Source organism: Myotis daubentonii, chromosome X (genome assembly GCF_963259705.1).
Source record: "Myotis daubentonii chromosome X, mMyoDau2.1, whole genome shotgun sequence".
Classification (NCBI taxonomy): domain Eukaryota; kingdom Metazoa; phylum Chordata; class Mammalia; order Chiroptera; family Vespertilionidae; genus Myotis; species Myotis daubentonii.
In genome coordinates this window covers 56,830,492-56,843,351 of record NC_081861.1, presented here as the reverse complement: position 1 = coordinate 56,843,351, position 12,860 = coordinate 56,830,492, and positions in this window count along the sequence as shown.

The window sequence follows — 12,860 nt, the reverse complement described above, 5'->3', positions numbered from 1 at the left end:
TGTTCGATCAACTGAGCCACACCAGCCAGGGCTGTAGTTATAGCTTATATAGTATATATTTTATTTATTCGTGTCTGTTTTCTATGCACATGGTATTCATCCATATGGGTATTACATCAACCACACCCCTTGATGAGATAGACAATCTTACCTAGTCAAACTGGCTAAAATTGAACAAATTAATTTTAAGGGTTTTAAACATAAGCTTTAATGTCAATAGTATACTTATATAAAACTAAAACTTAACTTTCTTTTTCTCTGTTAGAAGGACAATGTCTTCTGGACTATTGGTCTGTTCTCTTTTTAACATATTTTTTAATTTTTAAAATATATTTCTTTATTGATTTCAGAGAGGAAGGGAGAGAGAGAGATAGAAACATCAATGATGAGAGAGAATTATTGATTGGCTGCCGCCTGCATGCCCCCTAGTGGGGATTGAGCCCACAACCCGGGCATGTGCCCTTGGCCAGAATTGAACCCAGGACCTCCCAGTCTGCTGGCCGACGCTCTATCCACTGAGCCAAACCGGCTAGGGCTGATCTGTTCTTGATAAGAGATTGTGAAAGGTTTTCTTTTCTTTCTTTCTTAAAAAATCACATATGAGTGTTTATTCCAATAGTGCCAGCAGTATGGGAGAGCAGAAGGTCATCCACAAAAATCTGCTCTGCCTCTCCCCATAAACCAGCTGCTTATATTGGGTAGGACAAAGATTACAAGGGGAATTAGGCAAAAGGGTATGCCAAATGGGCAGTTTACAGGTATTACAGGCTGGGCTGGAGATTTGCAAAGGTCTGCCGGCATGCAAAGGCTGGGGGTCTTCAAAGGACTTAGTAATATGCAAAGAGCTGGGGGTCTTCAAAGGGCTGGTGATTCTGGTTTCTGCAACAAGGATGTTAATCTTCCATGATAATCTGCATTTCCAAGTGAGGTCCTAGGTCCCACTTGCCCGGCCAAATCCAGAGCAGAAAGCATTGAGGGTCTAGGTCCTTGGAGAGAGAGCTCTGTGCTAACCAGGATGCCCTGGCTCTTAGAAGACAGTGCATGATGGCCCTGACTCCCAGCCAGGTTAGAATGTGCCTTCTTTAATCAGAACAAAACAATCACAGTTACCAGAGCATGGTTAATATTTCTTTTTTTGTTTGTTTTAAAGGTTAATATTTATTACAATTACAGCTAGTCCCCAACATTCTATTTCTGCCCCTACCATTGTACAGAAACTTTACTCCAAGAGAGAGGAAAACTTAGATGGGTAAGGTTAAGAACAGATGAAGTAGCCCCAGTATCTACAAGACTTAGTAACTTCCCCTTTTATGATAATTTCAGTTTCTCCTAAAGTATTAGTAAGGAGAAGGGGAAAATACCCTCTCATAGTCCTGGAGCAGCCCTATGTTTGCTTCTGTTTTCTCTTTGTAAATCACACTTCAATGTTGTTGTTTTCTTTTTTTAAAAATATATTTTATTTATTTTTTTTTACAGAAAGGAAGAGAGAGGGATAAAGAGTCAGAAACATCGATGAGAGAGAAACATCAATCAGCTGCTTCCTGCACACCTCCTACTGGGGATGTGCCCGCAACCAAGGTACATGCCCTTGACTGGAATCGAACCTTCAGTCCGCAGGCTGATGCTCTATCCACTGAGCCAAACTGGTCAGAGCAGTGTTGTTGTTTTCTACTGAAGTATGGTAGCAACCATCTCAGGTAGAAACTGTAGTTTAACTGTAACCCTGCTGTTTGGCTTCTGTACTTATTTGATTTGTTTAACAATAGAAAAGTTACTTTGATTTTCTGAATTGTATAAATCATCCCATTCGATTGAATGCCTTATTGATTGTGATCTTACTGGTTTTAGAAAGCAAATTCCTCTGTACCTGGGAACCAGGACAGCACAATTATCCCAAGACCTGAGGGTTCCAGATAATGTTTCCCTGTCAACTCAGTGGTCCCAAGACCCGAGGGCTCTAGATAATGTGTTCCTGTCAACTCAGTGATCCGGAGACCCAAAACTATAATTAAACTATAATTAACATGCTTAATTCTGCTTCTGTAAACTGCTTTTTTTTGTGAACCAGGTTCCTCATTCCAAACCCTGGGATGTAATCAATACCTTTGTGATTTTTGCCTATATAAATCTGGTGTTGCGGCCATCTTATCACTGCGAGATTTGGGAGAGCGAAATGCCCCCTCGTAGTCCAGGATTTGCAATAAATATGACTCCTTAATTCGACTTCTTTCTTTCTTTTTTTAATATATTTTATTGACTTTTTACAGAGAGGAAGGGAGAGGGATAGAGAGTTAGAAACATTGATCAGCTGCCTTCTGCATACCTCCCACTGGGGATGTGCCCGCAACCAAAGTACATGCTCTTGACCGGAATCGAACCCGGGACCCTTCAGTCCACAGGCCGACGCTCTATCTGCTGAGCCAAACTGGTCAGGGCTTAATTCGACTTCTTGAGGCGTCCTTCTGTGATTTGCGGGGTACATTACAACACTACAATCTTTCTTATGGTGACCTGGCTTTTTTTTTTTTTTTTTTTTTTTTTTTACAAGCAAAAAGACTCTTCTACAGTTTCACAGCAGACTTTATTTAATAATTCTGTTGCCTTGCTCTTAGAGACCAGTATGAATTAGAAGTGGTCAGATTAGCCAGGATTACATATCCCAACAGTTAAATTTTTGTGAATCCATCAGGATCCTGGATAAAGTCGGGAACAATTGCTGGGTCCTCTCTAGCTGAGACCAGCTTTTTTTCCAAAGGGATTTGTTAGAATTCCTATTCTCATTTTCCTTCAAGTCAGTGGTGTAGAGGAGATAGAAGGGGAAGGGAGAAGGAAGAGGAAAGGGCAAGTCCGGACAAAGAAGCTCAGAAAGGAAAGGGAGGAAATGGGGTGTAGACATTTATTAGCTTCAGAATAGTTCTCAGACAGTCTCTAAAATTTCTTATTAATTTCCTTTTTTTTGAAGAATTTTTTTTCTATGCTTCTCTTTAGAAGCTTCTAATTTTCAAATCAAGATATGTGTTCCATATAGTCATTCAGTTTAATTTTAGAGCGGCATTTTTATTTTATTTTATTTTATTTTATTTATTGATTTCATAGAGGAAGAGAGAGGTAGAGAGAGATAGAAACATCAATGATGAGAGAGAATCATTGATTGGCTGCCTCCTCTATGCCCCACACAGGGGATTGAGCCCGCAACCTGGGCATGTGCTCTGACCAGGAATCAAACCATGACCTCCTGGTTCATAGGTCAATACTCAACCACTGAGCTACTCTGGCCAGGCAGAGCTGGCATTTTTCTAATTTTTGCATGCAAAATATTAATTTAGGTACCCAAAGACAACTGCATTTTGACCATTTTTAAGTGGATATTTTCTAGTTAAATTTTCCCATTTCTATAAAGCACTTGCAAATAAAGGCTTCCTATCAGGAGTATTAAATGAGGGCTGGGGTTTGGGAGTTTCTAGCCTTGGAGGCACAATTTCTCATATTCATTTTTTAAATATCTGTAGTCTGAGCAAATTTTCTAGGGATGTTATGTAGTGGGTTGAAGTGCGCTGCTTATGGGTTGAACTCTATGAGGCTCTCACCCCTTGAGTCACAATTCAACCCTTTTACGTGCCTCAGTTTCTCTCCCGGCTGTATAAAACAACCAGAAGGGTTCAGGACCATGGCAGACCAAGCCTTATCAGGGCCCCCTGGATGAGCCAGTTAGTTAATTACAGTTGAATTGGGACTTCTCTATGGGGCTCCTGCAGGTTGTGAGGAATGCCCTCTGACACCTCCACAAAAATTGTTAGTCACCTAAGAGTTGAACGAGTTCAGCTCTCATTTAAATGATGAAGGTTTTTTGCTCAGACTCTTAGAAAGCAATTCCAATTGAAAAGCCAAAATCAAAACCTGCCACCCATTTTTTTCCTTGTCTCGCCTTAGCCTGGAGTGTACCGATCCTTAACCTTAGTTCCATCACGAGGATTTTAAAATACAGCTCAAATAAAGGCAGACCCTCTACCAAAAAGCAAGGGAAGGTCCTGGATCTAAGAGACAACTCACCCAAGTTCACCCAATGGAAGGGGAACCAGCAGGCTCAATGGGCCCTTTGCTGGATCCTAGCACCCAGTCCAGGTCTGCAGGATGGTCCTGGGTGAGCTTCTTTGGAAACCTGCTTCACTATACCAAATAACTTATATCTATAATAATAAAAGGGTAATATGCTGATTAGACAAGACATTTTTTGGACATCATTCCGGATGTCTTTCCTGACAAAGCCGGGGCTGGAGGGAAGCCAGCTCAGGTCCCAGGTGCCTGCAGGCAGCCTGAGGGAAGCCCAAGTCCCGGGTGCTGGAGGGAAGCTGGTGTCTGCAGCTGGGGGAAGGAAGGCTTACTCTTGCATGAATTTTCGTGTATCAGGCCTCTAGTATATATATAAAAGCCTAAGCGACCATCCGACCGTCCGATCGTCCAACTGATAGGAGATCAAAAATGTTCAAAGTAAAAGTAATCTTTTATGTACCATGATAAATGATGAAATCAGACATAGACTGCAAACAAGGCGATGGGTCCACAGTGCTCTGAAAGAATCCTCTCCCCCTTTTTTTGGTATCTTGAGGAGACATCAGTGTGAGACAGATATTGATTGGTTGCCTCCTTCACCCACTCTGACTGGGGCTAGGGATTGAGCCTGCAATGGAGGCATGTGCCCTCAACCAGAATTAAACCTAGGATACTTCAGTTCATGGGCTGATGCTCTATCCACTGAGCCAAACCGGCTGGGCCAAGAATCCCCTTTTTGATAGCCTGAGCTAAACTATCTGTTTCTCTCCACAAGTAATGATGGTGTGAAGTCTTTGCTGTCATTGGATTGGCTACTTAATGGCTCTCAGCACCTCTGGTCTTTTTTTATATTCCTGAAATATTCCTAGGAGCAATTCCTTTAAGAGATGTACATTCCTTTATATTATCTATTCCTATTCCTTTATAGTACCAGTTCTGGGGAAATTACTCTTTCTAGGACAATGGCACAGCAAGAGCACAGAGTAGGTAAGTATAAAGTATGTTTGGGTCACACTGATTTGGAGTCTTTGGGCTAGAACATTGGAAAAATAGTCGACAAAGCTTAGAATATGTGACTCAGGCTGGATCCTGTAGAGCCTTGAATGACAGGAGAGGGAACCTAAGATTATTCAGTGGATTGTGGGGTTACCATCCAGAATCTTTGAGCAGGAGAATGGCAAGATAAAATCAGCAAATAAGATAAAATGATCTGATCATTTACTTGTTTGAATTTTTCTCTAATAACTCCAGTCCACATTGGACATTATCATCTCCAAATTCCTATTGACCTGCTAATAATCCCTACCTCACAAACTGGTAAGGGGGCACATGGGATAGCCCACTGGCCTATACAAAGCAACCTGTCCCCATGTGGAGACATAGCAGGCACAGTAATTATGACATTCCCAGAAGTCTCTAGAGGGCAAGTACCATTTCCTTGTGGGTGGTCTTTGTGTCTCTCCAAACTATCTCCCCTCAACTTAACATACCCTGATGACATATAAAAAATCATGGCTGCCTTTCATTGCATGTGCAAGGTGTAAGGCTCTATCAATCTCAGCAGCAAAAACAATCCAGTTCAATTCAGTTTGGAACTTCTGTTAAATTGTAAGCAGTAACTAATCCATGATCATGTATCAGTGAGGTTTGGGGGATTCACTACTAGCAGAATACAGTTGTTTAGGTGCGGGACCAAATGTTAGGTTAGGTGGCTCAGGAGGCGGCGTAGGAAATAGAGTCCAGTGAATCAGAAAAAGAAAGAAAAGGAAAAGGCTTATTGCATCCCCGGGAGACCCACGTACCCCAAAGACAGGGCACGTGGATTCACGCCAACAGGGAGGGGGGTGCTTTTTTTTTATACTGCAGTGGGTGAGAGGTGGGGACATGAGCTGAGGTATTCAGCTGAGGAAGTTTCTGCTGCAGGGGGTCAGCAGGGGTATTCAGGAAGGAGTCAGTATCTGTGTGAGGGTCGTGTTGATTCAGGGAGAAGCCTGTATCTGTGTCTGGCACACTGATCTGTTAGAAATGCCAGGGGGAGTCCATTATCTCATCACACGTCTGCATGTATCCGATCCTGGGCTCTCTCCGACCTAACAAAGTGAAGAACTCTGAATGAGTACAGAAATGCAGAGGTGAATTCACCTTGAAGCTAATGAAGCTTAAGCTTCATGGCCTTTTCATTTGTATGGGCACCATCAGGCCTCTAGGAAGAGTTATGGTAGACAGAGTTCTAAGGTGATCCCCAGTGGCCTTTGCACTTGTGTAATTCCCTCCTCTTGATTGTAGGTGGAACCTGTAAATATGATATCATTCCCATGATTATGTTATGTTATATGGCAAAAGGGATTTTTCAGATGCAATCAAGTGGCCAAATCATTGAGTTAATTAAAAAGCCCATGACCTAATCAGAAGAACCCTTAAAGAGATGGCCTTTCCTTAAGTCAGAGAGATTTGAAGCATGAAAGGGATTGAATGTGAGGGAGATTTTCCACTTTTGGCTTTGAAGATAGAAGGGCTGTGTGGCAAGGAATGTGGGTGATATCTGAGCTAAAAGTGATCCCCAGTTGATGGACACGGTGAAAACAGGACCTCAATCCTACAACCACAAGGAACTGAATTCTACCCACAACCATGTGAGCTTGGGAAAAGACTCTAAGCTCCAGATGAGAGTGTAGCCTGGCTAATACCATGACTTCAGTCTTAGGAGATCCTGAGCAGAGAACCCAGTCACAACATGTCTGGACTGACTTACCCAACTGTGAGCTAAATAAATGGGTGTTATTTAAGCTAAGTTTGGTATTTTGTTACATGGCAATATAAAACTAATGTAGGAGCTACACCACATCTCATATTTTTGTAAAGTTAGCTAAAATCACAATTTGAGACAACTATCTTTTTCTACTCTGACTTCTCTTGTTGTTGGTACAATGGATGTGTGGGCATGTTTGGAATCCAGCTAAGGGGAAGTTGACTTGGAATTACCTATAGTTTGGGTTTAATTGGATAGTTTATTCATGGGTTTCTCATTCCCTTGCATGCGTAATTAGTAATTACTAGATTTTCACAGGGTAGTGAGTAGCTCCAGGATTCAAACTAGGGCTGTCTGACTCTAATGCTAATGAGTCTAAGGCTACACTCTATTGTCTTTCATATGTTTAGTGAACTACGAACATATCTCATGGCTCAGATTAAGAGCATGATAGTTTAACATCAGCCACTTACCACAATTTGATACTAACTCCAACTTCATTACCTGATTTCAAGGTATTTTTGTAGTCTTGGATCCCATTGCTGCCCCATAAATATAATATGATTAATCAAAAATGGACCTCTTTATGAATACCTGGAGGGGAGAAAATGGAATGTGATCACTGCAAGTGAAAAGTGGTCTTCAGCAAAGGGAATGTCCAAGTGAAATGACCTGAAAAGCCAGTTCCTGGGGGAGGGGTATCAATTCAATTGCTTGATTAAACCTAACAGGTTGATAGTAATAACTAATCCTATCTAATAAAAGAGAAACATGGTAATTGGCGTAGGACCACTACCCTTCCCATTGGCTAATCACGGCGATATGCAAATTAACTGCCAACTAAGATGGCAGTTAACCGCTAACAAAGATGGCGGCTAATTTGCATACTGTAGGCAGGATGGAACAGCGCCATACTGCCTGCCCCTCCGCCATCCAGGCCTGCTATCTGTGACCTGGATGGTGGGTGACCCAACCCAGAGCTGGCGGGGCGTGACCGCAGCTGTCCCCTACTGGCCAAGACCCCAACCGGCTCTCCCGCCAGCAGACTGAGGCTGGCGGGGCAGCTGCGGCTTCCGCTCGCACTCACGCCCCAAGCCGCGAGAGGCCAGAGGCATTAGGCCTGGACAGGGGCAGAGCCTGCAACCATGAGGAGCTGGGGGTCCCTGCCCAGGTCTAACACCTTGGCCAGAGGCATTAGGCCTGGGCAGGGGTGGAACCAGCCATGGCGGGGAGCAGGGGTGGAGTCAGCAATCGTGAGCAGCTGGGGGTCCCCTGCCCAGGCCTAATGCCTTTGCCAGAGGCATTAGGCCTGGGCAGGGGCAGAGCCTGCAATCGCAGGAAGCTGGGGGTCCCCTGCCCAGGACTAATGCCTCAGCCAGAGGCGTTAGGCCTGGGCAGGGGCGGAACCAGCCATTGCAGGGCAGAGCAGGAGATCCTGGGGAGCTGGGGGTCCCCTGCCCAGGCCTAATGCCTTGGCCAGAAGCATTAGGTCTAGGCCAGGGCAGAGCAGGAGATCCCGGGCAGCTGGGGGTCCCCTGCCCAGGCCCAATGCCTTGGCCAGAGGCATTAGGTCTAGGCCAGGGCAAAGCAGGAGATCCCGGGGAGCTGGGGGTCTCCTGCCCAGGACTAATGCCTCCACCAGAGGCCTTAGGTCTGGGCAGGGGTGGTGCCAGAGATCGTGGGTAGCAGGTGCGGAGCCAAGGATGGTGGGAGCTGGGGGCCCCTGCCCAGGCCTGACACCTCTGCCCGAGGCCTCAGGCCTGGGCAAAGGGCCGATCTGGGGATCGGAGGGTGATGAGGGTCAACTCCTCTGGCTGAGGCATCAGGCCTGGGTGGGGGGCAGAGCCAGTAATCGGAGTAGTCTGGGCATCCCCTGCCCAGGCCTGACGCCTGGGCCAGAGGCATCAGGCCTAGGTTGGGGGCAGAACCAGTGATGGGGGAAATGAGGGTCCCCTGCACAGGCCTGATGCCTCTGGCGGAGGCATCAGGCCTGGGCAAGGGGCTGATCCTGCAATTGGAGGGTGATGGGGGTCAACGCCTTTGGCCCAGGCGTCAGGCCTGGGTGGGGGGTGGAGCCGTCAATCGGAGGGGTGTGCGGGTCCCCTGCTCAGGCCTGATACCTGGGCCAGAGGCATCAGGCCTGGGCGGGGGGCGGAGCCAGCTATGGGAGGGAGATGGGGGTCTCCTGCCCAGGCCTTATACCTCTGGCGGAGGCATCAGGCCTGGGCAAGGGGCCAATCTGGCAATTGGAGGGTGTTGGGGGTCAACGCCTCTGGCCAAGGGGTCAGGCCTGGGCAAGGGTGGAGCCCGTGATTGGGGGAGATGGGGTTCCCCTGCCCAGGCCTGAAGCCTGGGCTAGAGGCGTCAAGCCTGGGGCAGGGGTGGGTGGGGTGCCAAGCCGCAGATTGGTGTGAACTACAGAGGAAGCACCTTTTCTGACCGCTCATTGGTTAAGCTCCCTGTATGCCACTGGTAATATTCTTAGTAACTTGGGTAATAAGAATCCAAAACAGTGATCTAGGGTTTTTCACCACACTCCTGGTGAAAAAAATGAAGGTCCACTGCTGGAGGGCTAAGAAATGTCATATCCTGCCCTAGCCACTTTGGCTCAGTGGATACTGCCTCGGCCTGCCGATGGCAGGGTCTGGGTTCAATTCTGACCAAGGGCATGCACCTAGGTTGCAGGCTCCTCCCTGGCCAGGGCTCAGGTCAGGGCTCATGCAGGAGGCAACCAATCAAAGTGTTCCTCTCACTTTGATGTTTCTCTCTGTCTTTCCCTTTTTCTTTCACATTCTCTAAAAATCAATGGAAACATATCCTCAGGTGAGGATAAAAAAATAATAAATTATTATTATATGAAAGACACATCTTGAAAATGCCTAAAAAAAGTTGTCATTTTTTCATGGTGAAGGGACTGGAGTCCATGTTGATGAAAAAACCTTGCTGGCTACGGTGACTGGCAGTGGCTGCAGCAGCGGGGTAATGGGGCTGGGGCCTTCCCCTGATCAGCCTGGTCACCTCCCACAAAGGGAGGCCAGACTGCGGCTTAGGCCCGTTCCCCAAGGGGAGCAGGGAGCGGGCCTAAGCTGTCAGTAGGACATCCCCTGAGGGCTCCCAGTATGTGAGAGGGGGCAGGCCTGGGCTCGGGGCAGAACCAGTGATGGGGGGGAAATGAGGGTCCCCTGCACAGGCCTGACGCCTCTGGTGGAGGCGTCAGGCCTGGGCAAGGGGCCGATCCTGCGATTGGAGGGTGATGGGGGTCAAAGCCTGAGGGCTCCCAGTATGTGAGAAGGGTCAGGCTGGGCTGAGGGACACTCCCCCCCCCACACACACACCCAGTGCACGAATTTCATGCACCGGGCCCCTAGTAATAATAATAATAACCATAAGTAACTGGACTGACAAATATTAAAAAGAACTAGTAAAGGTGTTTCACTCTTACTCTGAGCCTCATTTCCAGAACCCTATTTCAGTGCTTGGACAGGACTGCAAGAAGAATGGTAGACCTTTGGGTCTTCGGGGAGGAGAGGTGTATGGAAAGTCTAGGGAGCAGGAGTTAAAAAAAGGGGACATGGTGGATTGACCCTGGGCGGGGGGGCGGGTAGGGGCTGATCCTCTCTGATAATCTGAGAAAGAAAGGCAAATAGAAATTCCTGGGAGATGATAGTTTTCGTGTTTCTGGCAAAGACTGAAAAGATGGGGGGGAGGATGGGCCAGGAGAGATCACCGGCTCCTGTGGCAGCGCTGTTGGTTTAATTTGGGACCCAAGTTCACTGTTAATACGGGCCTCGCTGGACAAAGGGCTGATGTGAATTAAAGTCACTGTATAGCCTGAGTCCTTTCCCACCCGAGCACCATCTTATTACACCTTGGAAGGAGGCGGGCACGCTTCTGGACACCAGACTAAGAGGAGGGCTACCTGCCTGCCGGGAATCTGAAGAGGTCTGAAGGAGCAGAGGATATCCGAACGCGAAGGCCAACACCAAAGCGGGTCCAGCACTACACTGACTACCTCCCTTTCCTGCCCCTGCTCCGGTCCATTTTGGGGAGGAGTCGAGAGGGCCAGGCGGCACGAACTCACTATTGCAAGGAGACCAGGCTGGCCTCAGACCCAGAGAAACAGGAGGCTTCCTGAAATTGGATGTGAAGGTGGGAGCCACCAGCAATGTACCGGAGTGGAAAAGGAAGGCGGCGAGCGACGCGGCACAGCCACGCCCCCTACCATTTTGATTCACAAAATGGTGACCAATGGGGAATGCTGGGGCCTGCGTGCGCGCCAGCTTCCTGTTGCGGAGGATGTGGGCGTGTCCGAGGGAGGACGATGGAGGAAGAGAGGTAAGCACTAGGGATTCCACTGACTCGGGCTGAGTAGCTAGTGCCTGCAGCTCCCAGGGGTGGGAGCGGGCAGACGTGGATGCGAATCCTTCCCGGGAGTGCACGCCCCCCCCCCCCCCCGTCCCGCCCTGCCGTGTGTGTTGTGTGTACGGTGCCACGCTATTGACCTGCTGCGTGGCTGTGTACGTTTTCTACACTCACCCTGCTGCGTGTGCATTTCTCAACGCTGCCCTGCTGTGCGCGTATGTGTGCATTCCCCACTCTCTTGCCCTGCCGTTTGCGTGTGTGTGCATTCCCCATAATCTCGCCATGCTGTGTGTGTGTGTTTGTGCATTCCTTACAACTCGACATGCCATGTGCGTTAGTGTACTATCTAAACCAGTGGTTCTCAACCTTCTGGCCCTTTAAATACAGTTCCTCATGTTGTGACCCAACCATAAAATTATTTTCGTTGCTACTTCATAACTACAATGTTGCTACTGTTATGAATCGTAATGTAAATATCTGATATGCAGGATGGTCTTAGGCGACCCCTGCGAAAGGGTCGTTCGACCGCCAAAGGGGTCACAACCCACAGGTTGAGAACCACTGAAAACTATTTTCCCTGCCGTAAGTGTGCATTCCCTACACTCTCGTCTTGCAGCGTGTATGTGTTCCTTACACTCTCGCCTTTCCATGCGTGTGCATTCGTCACTCTCTTGTCCTTATATGTGTATTACATACACTTTCATCATGTGTGTATCTATTCGCCACACTCTTGCCCTGCCATGTGCGTGTGTGTGCATTCCCCACACTCTCACCCTCCTGTGTTCCTGTGTGCATTCCCACACTATCGACCTGCCATCTCCATTTGTGCACGTTTTCCATACTCACCCTTCTGTGTGCGTGTGTGCATTTCCCCACATTCTCACCCTGACATGTGTGCATTTCCCAACTTTCAATTCTGCTTTGTGGATGTGTATTCCTTACACTTAAGCCATGCAGTGTGCGCACATGTGCATTCCCCACATTCTCATCCTGCCGTGTGTGTACATGCCCCACATTCATCCTGTCTTGTGTGTGTATATTACCCCCACTCTCACCCTGCCATGAGTGCATTCCCCATACTCTTCTTCTGCTGTGTGTGTGTGCATTGTGGAAACTCACCGTGCCTCGTGTGTACTCCCTACAGGGTTGCTGTAGGGAGTACAGTGTAGGGTCTAAACTGTTGCTTTGCCTTGATTTTGCACTCCCTACTCTCTTCGCCCTGCCGTTGTGTGTGCATTCCCACACTCTCACCTAGCATGTATGTGTGTGTATTCCCCACAACTCACGACCTGCCGTGTGTATACATTCCAAACACATTTGCCCTGCTGTGTGTATTACCCACATTCTTGCCCTGTTGTGTGTGTGTATTCCCACACTGTCAACCTGCCATGTGCATATGTGCACTTTCCTCACACTCTCACCCAGCCATGTGCATTTTTTACAATCATGCCCTGCTGTATGCATGTGTGTGCATTCCACACATTCTTACCCTGTTGTGTGTTATGCACACTCTTGGCCAGCTGTGTGTGGGTGCATTCCCCACACTCTCATCCTGCTGTATGTGCATTCCTCATACTCTCACTCTGACATGTGTTTGCATCTCCTACACCCTTGCCCTGCTGTGTGTGTGTTCCACTCACTACCTGCCATGTGCACATTCCTTACTCTCTCACCCTGCTGCTGTGTGTGTATCTTCACT